Below are 17,190 nucleotides of genomic sequence, written 5' to 3' on the forward strand. Positions count from 1 at the left end.
GCTTTTGGCCAATACTTAGCCAAATTTCAAAGCCTCCAAGCTCCTATTTCCATGGATTTTCCTCCAAGAAATTAGGCCCTATTAAATATGAATTTCCTCAATGAGAATTGCATAATACCTTTAGGCCTTCCTTTGATTGCATGCATGACTCGTACAATTTGGAATATTTTACAACTGATAGTACACTACCATTGAACTCCAATATCAAATGGGTAACTAAAATTTTGTGCATGCATGAGTTAATTTAGGTTGATTGATCAATTAGCTGGTTAAACACTGAAGTTGCACCCCATCACTAGACCTCCAACTAGTTCCTCCAACAGTGGGAACTAGTTTAGCTAACCATAACTCAATTTAACTAAATTAAATTGCTACAACTGAAATTAACTCAACTTAGGCTCCTAAAATTTAGCAATCACTATACACAACTCAATTTCTCGTTAATGACTTAGTGATAATGACTTAGTTAACTCATTCAAGTTGTCTTCTTATGTGGAATTTCTAATTTTTCCTAATTCAATTAAGGATAAAATTAAATTAGGAATTTCTTGCTGCATTTTCAACAAGGAGGGGCTTTTGGATCTGCAAATCAGTCCCAATTGTCCTCAGTCCTTATATTGTTGACCAAATGGAACGTCCCATCTGTGGAGGTTAACAATGTAGAGGTGTTTGCTCTTTTTTTTTCCCTTTAGAAATGGGAAATTAATTGTAGATTTAATGGCTTTTTGGCCAAAAACAGAAGTTCTTACCTAATGGATATTCTTGTTTTGGACACCAAATTGTGGCATATACCTGTGCTCTAAAGGATTCTTCATAATCCAATCAGACACTCAAAAGGACTTGTATTTTGTTTTACAAGAAGGACCATCGTTTTGGGGAAATGCAGGTTTTATTCACCACCCCATGGTTTCTGGAGTTTGATGCCTAAAAAATGGTAGTCACTTCCATGCTAGTTTGGGTGAGGCATCCAAACTTTCCCCTTCCTTTTTGGCACCATAAATTTCTTGAAGACATAGGAAATGCATTGGGTAAATTCAAAAGATGGGATATGGAAAAAAAATAGGAAAATGTCTCTTCACCTTTGCCAGAATATGTGTGAAAATATACCTATGCAAAGGACTTCAATACCATATAACCTCGAAGCACAATAACTTCTAGTGATCACAAGTCTTGGACTAAGAAAACATGACATTCTCATGTTGTGAATGCTTTCAAATATGTCATTTGCATAATACTTTCTTGCAAGCTAAGAAAACACTAAAAAAGAAAAATAGGCAACCCAACCATCCAAAAGGATGGTAATTTTCAGAGCGAGTCCCTTCTAAGAAAGAAAAAAGAAGAAATTATAGAGAATCCTGAAGCCCAACATGATGTAGGAAATATGGTTCGCTCTAGATATTAGTCGGAAGAGGCCTCCCAATCACCGAAAGGATCAATTGTACAAATTCTATATGATCATATTCAGTATGCAAATTTCAGATAATATTGGGGGCACAAAAAGAGCCCATGTATCGGAAATCTCCGATTCTGATAAAGAATCATCCTAGGTGGTCGTAGAAAATGATTTGTCAATGGTTCCTGTAGAACCAATTTCAGATGTTTGACACAAGGTGCAAAAAAAGAAGGGCAAAAAGACTAGCTAGTAATTAATAATTTTAAATAATAATAATAATTTTATTGATGCATGTATAAAACTTAAGTTGAATTTTAAGTTAGAGTGAATCGATTTCAAAGCAAAAATTAGTTTAAAAAGATTAAAGCTTTGTAGGAAGAAAAGTCTGGAATAATGCTTACAAGTGAGAAAAAGAAAAAGAAGCAAAACACTACTTCAAACCAATGTGAAAAAATTAATTATAAAAAAAAAAAAAATTGCCATTTAAAATATAATAAAAATTACACAATTACCCAACTGCAAAAGCACACATTTTCACATTAAAAAAATCACTCTTTGCAATCCTTTAAACATAGATGAAAATTTAAAATGACACTTCAAACTTAATAATCCACCAAACGTACAAGGGCCGAAGCTTGATAATAACTTGCACTTAAAATAGTTGCCATTGAAGGGATTGCAACGAAGTTGGTGAAGTGATCCGTCATTGTTTTGTGGGTCGTTGGTGAAGTGATCCGTCATTGTTTTGTGGGGACTCGGCGTATGAAGTTTCCGTCACCTGAAAGTTGGAAGACGGGAACGGAAGTGGAGACGTCGTCGGATTCACACCCGCAAAGGTTGCTGTAAGGGGCTACGTGGCAACATTCTGGCCGAATAAGTAAATATTATTACTTGCAAAGTTAGTGCACGTGGCATATATTTGGGAAAAGATGAAAATAAAGCTTTTTCTCTCCCATCGAAATTATTTGTTGAATTGCTGTTTAATATTGCCCCACACAGTATATATATATTCTTTTAATACTTTGGGATATAGTATTAAAAGAAAGAACATATATATATATATAAAATTTAACACTGATAAATTTGGTTATTTTTTTTAATTTATTTTAAATTTTGAATAATTTTAAATAATATAATAGTCTTTTAAATATAATTAGAAAAAAAACAATTTACATTTTTTTATTTTATTTTATTTTTGAGTTTTTTCTTTTTTCTTAATTTCAAAATTAAATAAATGTTATAAATTTTTTTATCTAATTTTTTTTACAATAAAAATATATTTAAAAAATAAATCAGCTCACTTTCACAAATTCCCTCTTTTTACTTTCTTTCTACCCATCCAAAATAAGAATGAAATTAAATAATAAAAATTATGAAAAATGAAAATTGTTATTCCATTTCATGATTATTTCTATTTCTCAAGTAAAATTGAATAATAAAAATTATGAAAAATAAAAATTATTGTTACATTTTATGATTAGAGTACACAAAATTATATATATGTGTACTGGCCTAACCATTTTGTGCCTAACCATTTTGTGCCTTGTAATAAATAAATCCGTAAATGAACTTAATCAAATTTCATCAAACTATTTACCATTTGTGTCTTGTCTTTATTTTCTAAGAATAATTTATGTTGTCTTTGTTGATCAGTTGATTTTGTTTATAAGCAAAAAATAGAATTTACCTATTGGTTTAGGCATTTCTTTATTGGACAACCGATCAACATTCCAATTCTTTTCTCTGTAAATATGATCGAAGTTAATGGATTGAAAGGTACTTACCACAACCCGAATTTTACACATCCAATTTTTAAGAATATGGGGACTGAAACTAGTATTTTTCTTACCTTTTGCATCTCCAAAAATCTGAATACATTCAACCTTGAGGTATTTTGCCATTATGAGAATACCCCATAAAACAATGAGATATGCCTTAATATTTGTTCGCTGTCCTCCTTCCCACCAGAAATGGATGTAGTTTCCTGAATTCATAACAATAACCGCTCCACAACCACATCTCTTCCCTTTGTAGGCTCCATAAAAAACCCACCGTATAGCTACCCCATATTTTGTTGTGTTTGTTTATCCTCATTCCTTTGTTTTTCATGCTTGGACCCATCTCTCCATAGATTGAGATAATCCTGTTAATATCATTCCACACTAGCCCCTTATTCTGATCAAAAGTAGTTGTGTTCTTATTGCCCCAGATAGTCCATAAGATAAAAAGTGGAAGGGTCTTGTGATTTTTTTAATTAAAAAACCAGCCTTAATATAATTTCCCAAACTACCACTCCTTTGTATCGGTTTGATCTTCAATGATTGGAGGGTCCCTACCCATGCCTGCACCGCATACTTTCCATACTCTTTTTGCATAAAACACAAATGTCTAGGCAGATCATTCCTCTTTTTTGTAGATTGTTCCAAGTCAATATTTTTTCATTGATCGCGAGCTAGAAAAAACTTTTAATCTTTAAAGGGATATTCCATTTCCAAATGACCTGAAGCCAATTGTTATTAAATTGTGACCGCGGATTACGATTCAACTTCATATATATATCTTGTACCTTTGGAGCTCCTTTATGTAACTTCCCACACCAATGCAAATGATCGTGTTGATCTTGCAGGAAAATATATGCATCAATAATTTAACTATATATTCCTCCCATTCCAATATGTGCATATTTGGAAGCTCTAATTTTGTCGCCCCTCTTCAAGAATGTCCAACAATATTATCAAGTTGAATTGAATATATCTGATGTAAAGTATGAAATCCCTTATTGTGAATGAAATATTCAAAATTTGTGTCAATAGTGAATGACCACCATTTACACTCACCATAACATCTAAACCGATCTTACTCCTATGCCCATCACCAGTCTCCCATATGATGAAACTCATCATACAGGGAATTAATTTCATCATGCAACGCCAAATGTATGATTTAGCAGTTTTGTTCCTGGCCCCCTAAGATATCCACAACAAAAAACAATTATCAAACATATATTTATCCTTTATGATTAGAGACCACATATCTTGTCCTGTAGTTGTCCTCCACATATTATTCATAATTAGAGCTTTGTTTAATCTAGAGATATCAATAATACCCCACCCTCCTTCTTCTATCAGCCTAGCTATCACCTCCCACTTAATCAGATGGCACTTGTTCTGCTCTTGCACACCCGCCTAAAGAAAACAACCCATATTTCCCTCCATCATATAAATAATATTATTTGGTAGGAGATAAAAATGCATCCAATAAACTGCTAAATTATGTAACACTGCTTTCAGCATGATCATTTTTCCACCCATGGATAACCATCTATGTTTCCAACATACCAGATTCTTCTGAAACCTTCCTAACAACCACTCCAGTCCTAAATATAATATTATGAAGGTTTAATATTATAACCAAGTTAAATTACCCCTTCGTCAACATGCTTAGTCAAAATCCCAAACAGTGTTCTAATTTCTGATTCCATTACCCGATCTATATTATCATGTAATAACATTGATTTACCACCACTCATATATAAGCCTATATTTGAACTGAAACTAACTAGAATATTGTGAATGTGGTGTCATTCGGTCACCAAAGTCTCCCCCCCCAAACAAAATATCATCGACAAACATCATATGAGTGAACCACTGATGTTTGGATACCTTAATCCCAGTTATAATTCCATGCTCTTTAGCCTCCTGCATCTACCAACCAAGACAATCGATTATTAACAAGAATAGTAATGGCAAGAGGGCACATCCCTGCCTAATTCCTCTTTGAGCATTAAAGAATCTCGTCAGTGGCCCATTGATAATAACCGCAAAATTTGTTGTTTGAATGCATGCCATTATCCATATGATGAGAGTCTGTGACATACCAACTTTAATCAAAACCATTTTCAGGAAATCCCAGTTGATACCGTCATAATCCTTAGAGAGGCCTACTTTCATCAAACAAGCACTCATCTTTCTACACTTTACAAAATTCATAGTTTCTTGTGTAATACTGATATTGTCTTGAATTTGCCTGCTTTCCAGGAACCCAAACTATTCCTTTGAAATGAACCTCGACAAAATAGGTTTGATTCTACACACAATCAACTTGGAGATCAACATGTAAATCGAGTTACACAACGAAATCGGTCTATAGTCCATAAAGGTTTTTGTGAGCTCCTTTTTGGGGATTAATACGATGAAAGTAGCATTAACAGCTCCCGTGACATATCCTTTAATCCTGTACTCTTCTACTGCTGCCAACAAATATGACAACATTAACTCCTTGAAGTGACAAAAAGTTCTATCCCCCACCCGTTCATTCCCAAGCTTTTTTCTTTTGCACATACCCTTAAAGTCTCTAAAATCTCTACTTTCATGATCGACTGACCGAGAAGTTCATTGTCTCCCTCACTGAACATATTTGGAACCAAATTAATAAGTTCCATTTGTGCCAAAAATTCCTGTTCCTACGCTGCAAACTATCCTCTAAAATGTGCCACTGTCACCTCTTCGATCAAGTTTTGTGTATTGTGTCTATTACCCGCTGAATTCTAGATCTTCTTGATCACATTGCACTTCTTTCTGAGGTTGAATTGTGAGTGGAAGTCTCTGGTATTCTTGTTACCCCCCTTGATCCAAATAGCTATGCTTTTCATTCTAATATCATCTTCTTGTGAGCACAAAATATTGTTCGTCCTTTCTTCTAGATCTATGATCTGAGTCCTGTACGTAGCCGAAAAAAACATTGGATCCCTTGGGTCATTTAGGTACCTGAGCTTATGCTCAATCTCCCTCAAGTATTTTATATCTGCCTCTTGCGTTGGCTTAATCCAAGATAGAGCCTCTCTCTCCAGTCTATTAAGTTTATGGCATATAAGAGCCATCCCATTTGATGTATGTGTCTTTTGTGGCACATTCCAACTCCTATTCACCAAATTATGGAAAGCCTCCAACTGAAGCCATTTCGGGTTGAACTTAAAAGGAAATATCCATCCATTCATCATACCCTCACACCTAAGAACAATAGGTTAATGATCAGACATAAAGGATGGGATGATTACAAATCTCACGCCCACCAAAAGATTAGACAGAGTGTGACTCAACATAAATCAATCCAACCTCTTGGATATCCCTTGTACCCCTTCACACCCATTCCACCAAGCTGTACCAATAAGTGTGTTGGGTTGTGTTATATTCTTTCCATGACTGCCCCACGTGCGATGGGGTGATAGGGGGGGCGGTAGCCCCCCTACATGGGGTCTGGGACAATGCCCTAGGAATTTTTATTTTGTACCCTATATTAGGTGGATAGACCTACATATGGTTTTGTGCATGGATTTCGCACGTGGTTTTGGGCATGATGGTTTTAAATCCAAGGTATTTTCTAGATCCGATCAAGGGAACTACAGTTATGTTCTAATACAGGGTTAATGGATGCTTCGACATGTATATATATGTATTGTAACATTGAAAGGAACATAATGAAAAATCAATCTGGTAGTCCCACTTTTGGGATCCAGGGGAAAATATCTGTGTATATATGTTTTATGCTCTTGCCATTGTTTATTTTATGTTTTCTTGAATTCGTATGCAGGTAATTTCTATATAGGGTTAAAACCTACATTGGTATCAAAGTTGTTTTGGCTTCAAGGGGAAGCCTTTGTTGCTGAGGGGTTTTTTCTCGGGCCTGTGGTAGACCCTTTTTAGTGGGAGATCTGTGGGATCGATCTGTGTGGAGAAAGAAGATGGCGAGCAGTGGAAAGATAGAGATTGATAAATTTAATCTTTAGAGTTTTAAGTTGTGGAAACTCAAGATGAAGGATCTGCTAGTGGATAAAGATCAGTGGATCGCGGTAGATTCGGGTACTAAACCAACAACAATGTCAGCTGAAGACTATGCGAAGTTGGATCGGAAGGTAAAGAGCACAATATGATTGTGTGTCTCAGATTCAGTATTACTGAATGTATCAGGGGAAGCTTCAAAGAAGGCTATGTGGGACAAGTTAGGGACTTTGTACCAATCTAAGTCTCTGGTGAATAAATTGTTCCTACAGAAAAAGTTGTATAACTTGAGGATGAAAGATGGAGACTCGGTGGCAGAGCATCTGAACGCATTTAATACTGTGGTAAGCCAGTTATTATCTGTTTATATTAAAATTTAATATGAAAATAAGTGCATCAGTTTGTTGTGTTCTCTACCATATTCATGGGATAGTCTGGTTATTGCAATTGGTAGAAATGCAACTGCCTTGTAGTTTGACGAAATAGTTTCATCCTTGCTATCAGGAGAGATGAGACGGAAAAATATGGAGGGAAAGAATGGTGACGCCTTGTCTGTACGAGGATGGTCCTAGAACATAAACAAAAATAAGTCTTCGAGTGGGAGATCTAAATCGAGAGGGAGATCTAAATCTCCTGGAAAACCTGTAAAGGTGTATTGGAAATGTGGACAGGAAAGACACTTCAAAAGGTATCGTAAATCTAAAGCTCATAAGAAAGGAAAGGGATTTGATGATGCTCCTTCTGCAGAGGTGAAAACGACCTCAGATGAAGTTGGGGATGTGTACATGACTTCCTTTTCAAGTACACATGTAGATCATGAGGCATGGTTGATTGACTTAGGTGCATCCTCTCACTTCACTCCCCATAAAGAGTGGTTTTGTGGGTATGAGAAATATGATGGTGGTGACGTCTTCTATGGGGATGACAGGAAGGCTAGAATCATTGGTCATGGAAAAGTCAAGTTGAAGTTGCAAAGTGGAAGGATTAGAACACTTCTAGGTGTTCTGCATATTCTTGCATTGGCCAGAAATCTGATTTCTGTAAGCAAGCTACACGATGCAGGAGTAAAAATAGTGTTCAACAAAGATACCTACAAGATGGTTTGGGGAGCACTAGTATTGATGCGGGGAGTTCAGATTGGAATTCCGTACAAGCTTCAAGGTATCATTATTATTAATGGGTGCAATAGTTCTGTGGTTCCTGAAAGTGGAGCAGAAAATTTAGTGGTCTCTAGAGAAAAGACCATGCTATGGCATCAAAGGCTTGGACATATTGGAGAGAAGGGCCTTCGTATACTTCATGGTAATGGTATGGTAGAAGGTATTTCTAATAGCTCTTGATTTCTGTGAAAATTGTGTATATGGGAAGCAGAATCAGATGAGTTTCCCTTCTAGTGGTAAGAGGGAAAAACAGATATTAGAGCTTGTGCACAGTGATATGTTTGGACCTATGTTAGTTCCATCACTGGGAAATTCTGTGTACTATGTATCATTTATAGATGACTTCTCAAGGAATACATGGATATATTTCCTCTAGAAGAAATACGAAGTCTTTGAATGTTTTAAAGAATTTAAGGCTCTCGTGGAAAACTAGGTAGAGAAGAAGATAAAGGTGTTGAGGATATATAATGGTGGAGAGTTTTGCAAGAAGGAATTTGTAGAGTTCTGTAAGAAGTGTGGTATAACATGACAGAAGAATACTCTATACACACCTGAGAAAAATGGAGTTACATAAATAATGAACAAGACATTGATGGAAAGGGCAAGAAGCATGCGCAGTGGTGCCGGGTTAGGACAAGAATTATGGGCAGAGGCAGTGGAGACTGCATGTTACCTGGTCAACAGATCACCTTCATCAGCTTTGGAGGATAAGACTCCATAAGAGGTATGGATTGGTAAGAAACATTCTCTTTCACATCTGAGGGTATTTGGATGTGATGCATATGTACATGTTCCAAAGGAGAAAAGAACAAAGTTGGATAGTAAATATGAAAAATGCATTTTTATTGGGTATAAGGATGGTTTAAAGGTTATAAGATTTGGAATCCAGAAACAAGGAAGGTCGTGTACAACTGAGATGTGGTGTTTAGAGAGGTGAAAGATGTTATTAAACATGAATTCCTAGCAAAGAGACCTGAGAATATAGAGTTTGAGCTAAAGGAGGAAGAATCAGACTCTACAGTAGAAGAGGAATTAGAAGATGAAGAGTCACACGACTGTGAGAAGATCAGTTCGAGAAAGAAGGTAGCCAGAAAGGTATAGTCCATCTGCTTTCTGTTCAAATTTTTCTTTATCTATTACTTATGATCATCCAAGAACTATGAGGGAAGCAGTAGATTCAGAAGATGGAAAACTCTAGAAAGAGGCCATGGTTGATGAAATGGCATCTTCACAAAAAAATGAGGCTTGGGATCTAGTGGAGTTGTCGGCTGGAAGGAAACTCATTGGTAGAAAATGCGTGTTTAAGAGGAAGATGAATGCAGAATGAAAGGTGGAGAAATACAAAGCTTGGTTGGTAGAAAAAGGTTACTCCCACGTCCTGGGAATTGATTTTGGTGATATTTTTTCTCCTGTTGCCAAGGTAGCTTCTATTAGATTACTTTTATCTGTTGCTGCTGCTTTTGATTTTGAGGTAGAATAGATGGATGTGAAGACAACATTTCTTCATGGGGATCTAGAAGAAGAGATCTACATGAAGCAACCTAAAGGCTTTGCGGTGAAGGGTAAGAAAGAACTGGTATGAAAGTTAAAAAAGTCTCTGTATGGGTTAAAACAGTCACCAAGGATGTGGTATCAAAAATTTGATACATTTATAGAGGGACTTGGCTTCACTAGAAGAAAATCAAATCCCTGTGTGTATTTTAAATTAATTAGTGACTATGTTATTTATCTAGTCTTGTATGTGAACGATATGTTGCTAGTTGGAAATGACAAAGAAATTATCCAAGATTTGGAGACCTAGTTGTCCTCCAAATTCGACATCAAAGTTCTTGGTGCTGCAAAATATATTTTGGGCATGGAAATTAAACGAGATCGGGAAAAGAGGAAGCTCTGGTTAAACCAGAGGAAGTATGTTGAGATAATACAACAGAGGTTTAATATGTAGGATAGTAAATCGGTGAAGTTTCCTATTATTGTAGGTGTAAATTTATCTGTTGAACAGTGTCCCAAGACACAAGAAGAGGAAGAGGACATTTCCCATGTTCCATATTCAAGTGCAGTCAGTAACCTGATGTATGCAATGGTATGTACTAGACTAGGCATTGCACATGTAGTGGGAGTATTGAGCATGTTATGTCAAAACCAAGGAAAGAAAATTGGACAACATTGAAGCGGGTTTTCAGGTATTTGCATGGCACTAGTGATTATGGTTTGTGCTACCAAGGAAGACCAGGATTGGATAGAGTTTTGAACATCCGTGGCTTTGTTGATGCAGACTGGGATGGAGATCTGGATCAGATAAGATCTACAAGTGGGTATGTGTTTAACCTATTTGGAAGTGCAGTCAGTTGGATGAGTAAGAGACAGTATATAGTGGAGATTTCAACTGTAGAGATAGAATACATGGCAACCACTCATGCAAGCAAGGAAGCAGTTTGGTTTCAGAGATTGTATTGAAGTATTGTGTTGGTACAACAAGCTATGAGGATAGACTGTGATGGCCAAAGTGCAATTTTCTTGGCAAAAAACCCTGCTTATCATTCAAAGAAAAAGCACATTAATGTTCAGTATCACTTTGTGAGGGATATGGTTGAGGACGAAAAGGTGTTGCTAGTAAAGGTGGACACTTTGAAGAATATTGTATATGCATTGACAAAGTCTGTGAGCATTGAGGAGTTCTCTTGGTGTATAGAAAAAATGGGCACTGTAGGGATGGATCAATTTCTAAGCTCTCCTATGGCACCCTGTGGAAATAAAACGACAAGTGGGAGAATGTTGGGTTGTGTTATATTCTTTCCCTTTCGGGGGGTAAGCAGGGGGGTGGTTGCCCCCCTACATGGGATCTGTGGCAGCGCCCCAAGATTTTTTTTTTGGACCCTATATTAGGTGGGCAGACCTACCTATGGTTTTGTGCATGGATTTCGTACATGGTTTTTGGCAATATGGTTTTTTGTCCATGGTATTTTGCAGATTCGGTCAAGGGAACTATGGTTATGTTCTAATCCAGGGTTAATGGATTGGGGTTTATGGATGCTTCAACATGTATAGATATGCATTGTAACATTGAAAGGAACATAATGAAAAATCAAACTGGTAGTCCCACTTTTGGGATCCAGGGGAAAATTTTTGTGTATATTTGTTTCATGTTTCATGCTCTCCCCATTTTTTGTTTTATGGTTTCTAGAATTCATATGCAGGTAATTTCTGTACAGGGTTAAAACCTACAAAGTGAAGGAATAATTTTTATGAGATCATGTGCTACAATTAATCCAAAGAAAAAATGAGATAATGCATCCACCCAAGCTTTGTTCCCCCAGATACTTCCTGGGCCCAAAGAAAAATTAAGATCTCTAGCGAGAATTACCAAGCTAAGCCCTAAGATCTCGGAGGTGGAATTCCTTTCCCAAAAAGTTTTTCTGTTGAACTAAGGACCATAATTATTAATAATATGAATCCTCTGATCACATCCCACTTGATGGCCAATACAAATAATCCCTACAACACATTGGTAGGCTTTCAACGAAATATTACTTGGATTCCACATAATCCCAAGTTATCGAGACAAGTCTAATGCTCCAGTGGCACAAACATGCCACACAGAACAAATAGATAACATGGCTTCCCAATAATTTTACTTTGAGATCATAGTTTCTATTGATTTTTGGTAGCATCGGATGTGCTCTAGCCATGAAAATTGGTGGAGAGGTTAAGGCACATGAGATCTCCAAGTCTCAGAAATCTTTTGGGGAAATTCAACTCGGATGGAGAGATTTTAAAATAATTAATATTTTTAATGGGGTTCTTAAGTATAAACTTAGGAAAATTAAAATATTAATGTATGTTAATATAATATGGGTGAGAAAGTTCTAACTAATGAGGATCAAGCTAGATCTAATCTTAGTCATTGACTAGGGACCTAATCTCGACTATTGATTCATCAACAGGAAAGGTATAAGAGGAGGCTTGAGGGTCAGTTGGAGATACACCAAATTGATTAGTCAATTCGATTTCCTGGGGCAGGGTTTTTTGATAAATCGAGTTAGCGATCTGTTGCAACGAGGGGAAGTTCAACAGAAGGTCAAGAAAACATAACAGAGAGACAGAGAGAGTTTCGAAGAGACAATGAAGAGGCAGCCTGGGTTGACGAAGAGGCAACCAGAGCTGATGTAGAGGCTTAGAGGGCTAGCGCTGAGGACACAGGAGGCTGAGAAGATGACGCAGAGATGACGCAGGAAGACGCAGAGGCTAGCAGAGCTAACACTGGGTAGAAAGAGATGCACTATGGTGTTTTCATGGGGCAGACTGAGAGCTGAGAGGCAAATTCAGAGCCATAAAGGGTTACACAGACCTTGGAGGGTGACATAGTTCTAGAGAGAAGCTTGGAGTAGCTTTCATTTGTCTAGCTAAGGAACAATCGAAGTTACTATGGGGCATCCAATTGCTGACCAACTGGAATATCTATCTCCAAAGCAAGGTACTTCTTCCAAGGAAAATATCTTAAGGGTGAGACATTTCTAGCACCCTAGTTGTATTCAGAAAATTGAATAATAATAAAAGCTTCATCTGCTGCACCAGTTTTCTTGCTTTGGGTTTTTCCGGGGATGATTGTCGAAAAATAATGGTGTCCCTTGTGTTGTCTCAGTTATTTCAGTTTTTGATATATATATGTGTGAAGGATGCATTTGTGTTTATTTCAGTATTTATATTAATAAATAACTTGTTAATGAAAAGAACAAGTAGGAGATAATAAGCCAGATAATGCAGTAGGGATTTCTGATGTGTCAAATTTAGAATTTTCCACAGTTTCCTAGAACAAAATCATATAGGGGTTATATAATCTTATAAGGTCCTTGCTGGAGTGAATTTTATTGGCCGCCCCCATCCCTCTTATATTCATGGACAACATAATCATGGGGACACCGCAAAAATGAGTGTATCCCCTCTAGGGATTTAGTGACCATCTAAATCGGAGATGGAAATGTTCCCAACCGTATAGAAAGCATCAATTTTAAAAAAATCATATGTCTCACCTGACCCGTTAGCTGGGGAGAACTTAGGATTATCATATGCCGAAACCTTCCTATATCTGGGAGGTTTCTTTTTTCGGTGAGTCACATTTTGATGGGAAGAATGACCAAGCGAAGTCGACATGTCTTGAAAATATCTTTTGATTGAAAGGGATTCCATCCCTTCCAAACAGGTTATAAGTGCCTCAATTTCCTTATGCGGGGATCCCAAGAAATTGTTTATCGACACCCTAGGTGGATCCATTGAGGGGGGGTCTTGATAATGGACCAAGAGACGACAGAGCATGGGAATAATCCTGGTTATGAGTAGTGCCCAAATATGACCCTGAAACCCTCTTATCACCATCAGTATCTAAATAATAATGATGAGAAGTACATATAGAAGGAAGCTTATCTAAAACAAAAAATTCCTCAAAAACAGACTTTTGTAGAAATTTCTATAGATCTAGCTCTGATACCATGTAGAAATTCTGCAAATTCTCTACAAATCTCCCTTTGAGATCTCTGTAGAAAATATGATTGTAGATTAACCTGATAATGCAATATACCAAAGCAAAATACTGTAATCTACTTCTACTATCAATTTGTGGAAGCTTAAAGATTGAGCAAGATCGAGCTGAACACATATAACCAAAAGAATAAGAATCAATGCACATGAAACACAGAAAATACTTAGGGGAATGCCTCAGCTAAAAACCCCACTATATGTATTATCATACAAGGTGGAAATACATTATAATTATACAAAGCCTTAGCTTTCACAGCTAGCCAGCTCTCAGTACAATCCTCCTGGATGCTCACAGGAAAACTTGGCTTTTCACAAGCCTTCCTCTCTGCCCTCCAAGCTCCTATTTCCTTGTGTTGTTCCTCTGGGATGATTGACCTTCAACTAAGTGGAACATTGCTCTTACACACTATAAAACTGCGCAATCCTCAAGGAACTTTTCCTTGATTGCATGCATTAATTTCCTTTATAGGAGAAAACATGCAACTGATATTACATTGTCTTTGACATTTAGCTCAACTGGGTCTTTCTCAGAATATACATGCATGAGTTTCTGATGAGGGAATATTCAAATATCTGGAGGACACTGGTTGAGTGCATGCATGCATCAACTGACTGATAACTCACAATTAGTTCCCCAAATAGTTTGGAACTAGTTTAATTGGACTTAACTTAGTAAACTGAGCTAACTAATTACAACTCAAATATAACTCAATCTTATCTCGTTAATTAAGGGATAATCTCCTTAATTTAAGGGATAATTGTTGCATGACTTCAAAAAGACTTCTAACTTGAATTTCTCCAACTAATTAATCCATAATGAATTAATTAATTATTTTTGACTAGTTGGTAAGACTAAATTCGATTTTAATTCACAATTTTAATTCAATGACAAATTAAAATTGGAATATTCTGGATTCTGTTTTTATCATTCTTGTTGCTATTTTCAACACTCCCTCTCAACAAGAAAGGAATTCAGCTCGATCCCGATCATGAACCTTTGGAATGTTATGCATGCAACTCTTCTCTCTAGTGTTGTTGCTCCAGCAACTCTATAAACAAAAAAACATCCAACCTGAATCAGTATGATGCATCTCTCATCAAAGTCTCTGACTGCTATTGCCTCTGTCAACTGAAAACTTTGCACTTCTACTGACTTTGCCTTTTTGCACTGTTATCAATCCTTCTTTGGCCATCGTTTGGGGAAATGCAAGTTTATTCACCACCCCATGGTTTCTGGAGTTTGATGCCTCAAAAATGGTGGTCACTTCCATGCATTTGGGTGAAGTGTCCAAACTCTCCCCTTCCTTTTTGGCACCATAAATTTCTTGAAGACATAGGAAATGCATTAGGTAAATTCAAAATATGGGATATGGAAAGAACAGAAAAATGCCTCTTCACCTTTTCCAGAATATGTGAGGAAATATACTTGTGCAAAGGACTTCAATACCATATAAACTTGAAGCACAATAACTTTCAGTGATGAGAGGTCCTAGACTAAGAAAACATGACATTCCCATGTCGTGAATGTTTTCAAATAGGTCATTTGCAGAATACTTTCTTGCACGCTAAGAAGACACTAGAAAAGAAAAATAGGCAACCCAACCAACTAAAAGGATGACACTTTTCAAAGCCAATCCCTTCTAAGAAAGAAAGAAGAAGAAATTATAGAGAATCCTTAAGCCCATCATGATGTAGGAAATATGGTTCACTTTAGATATCAGTCGGAAGAGGCCTCCCAGCCACTGAAAGGACCAGTTGTACAAATTCAGTAGGACCCTATTCATGTTAGTACGTAGATTTCAGATAGTATTGGGGGCACAAAAAGAGCCCATGTATCGGAAATCTTCGATTATGATAAAGAATCACCCTAGGTGGTTGTAGAAAATTATTTGCCAATGGTTCCAAACAAAATAATGATAAATATTAAATATTTATTTTATAAAAAAACGTTAATAGTACTTTTGACTTTTATTTGTACTTTTGATTGTCCAACTGCATATTAAGAAGGAAATAGCCCCTTCACCACTTCTCTTACCATCCTTCCTCCTCTTTTTTTTTTTTTTTTTTTTTAGTACGAAAAAAACGCTATTTATATTAATATCAGAGAGAAATTTACAAAACATACAGATAGTCTGGCAAAACATGCCAATCAAAAACAATAATCAAATACAGTAAGCTTCATGTGTAACAGCATGAGTCATCTTCCCCTAAAACATTAGAAGGAAGGACCAGTGAAGCTAGATTATGGAAGTTGTGTGTAATAGTAACAGTAATAGGTAGAAGTACAACCTGATACTTGCAAAAAAAAATAAACCTTGTTGAAAATAAAAGGATAGTCACCATCTGCAAAGGAGAAACCCCACTTCACAGAGGACACTGTGAAATGCCCAGTGGCCAAGCAGAGGAAGTCCTTCAACAAGGAAAAAAAGAGAAAATATGTTCACAGTTATGTTCCTCGAAGGATAAATTCTTCCATGTTGTAAGTGATGTTTTCCAAAAGAATATCCATATACCATTTGCCCAATTCTTGAGATAGACCTTCCTTTGATACTCCTCTTAAAATCCTTGCCATTGAAGGAATTGCAATGAAGTTGGTGAAGTGATCCATCATTGTTTTGTCGAGGATAGGTGTATGAAATTCCCATCACCTTGAAGTTGGAAGAGGGGAATGGAAGTGGAGTCGTAGTGGGATTATCTGTTAGTTTCACACCGGCAAAGGTTGTTGTAAGGGGCTAAGTTGCAACATTTTGGCAGAATAAGTTAATATAATATATAATATTTTTTGGATTTCAAGTTAAGGAGTTATTTTTTAGTGGGTTTTTCTGTTTAATTTCTCTAAAATCATAAATTTATTGAAATCACAAATTTGAAAGTAATTTTTGCATAATAGAAGTGTTTTAGGGTTTTTTAAAATGCTGAATCCATAACTACATTCAAAAAGCTAGCTTAAATAACACAAATCAAAATTTTACTTCAATTTTCTACAACACCAAAAAATCCAAAAAAATCACATTAAAAACAACTCTATTTACTTTTAATAACACAATATATATATTTTATTAAAAAATAATAAAGCAAAACAAACACTGCATGGTTCTCTGAATAAGAGATTATTTCACCCTTCTCTGAATAAGAGAGTGTTTCACCCTTCTCTGAATAAGAGAGTGTTTCACCCTGCGAGTTAGGTTGATATCTACCAATAACTATCAAGATATAACCATATTAAATCTGATAATAATCATTTAATTAAAATTATAATTAAATTTGAATGGTATTTCACATTTATTGTTAATTTTTATTTTTATAGATAATTAAATTATCTAAA

The 17,190-nt window shown here is 36.2% G+C and overlaps 1 pseudogene; it reads right to left on the reverse strand.

The window, feature by feature from the left end:
- The window catches only part of LOC149195888 (subtilisin-like protease SBT1.7 pseudogene), a 28,555-nt pseudogene that overhangs the window by 9,496 nt on the left and 1,869 nt on the right, over positions 1-17,190 (reverse strand).

Source organism: Pinus tabuliformis, chromosome 2_2 (assembly GCF_031772625.1).
Source record: "Pinus tabuliformis cultivar Carrire ecotype Pingquan chromosome 2_2, CPIR1, whole genome shotgun sequence".
Classification (NCBI taxonomy): domain Eukaryota; kingdom Viridiplantae; phylum Streptophyta; class Pinopsida; order Pinales; family Pinaceae; genus Pinus; species Pinus tabuliformis.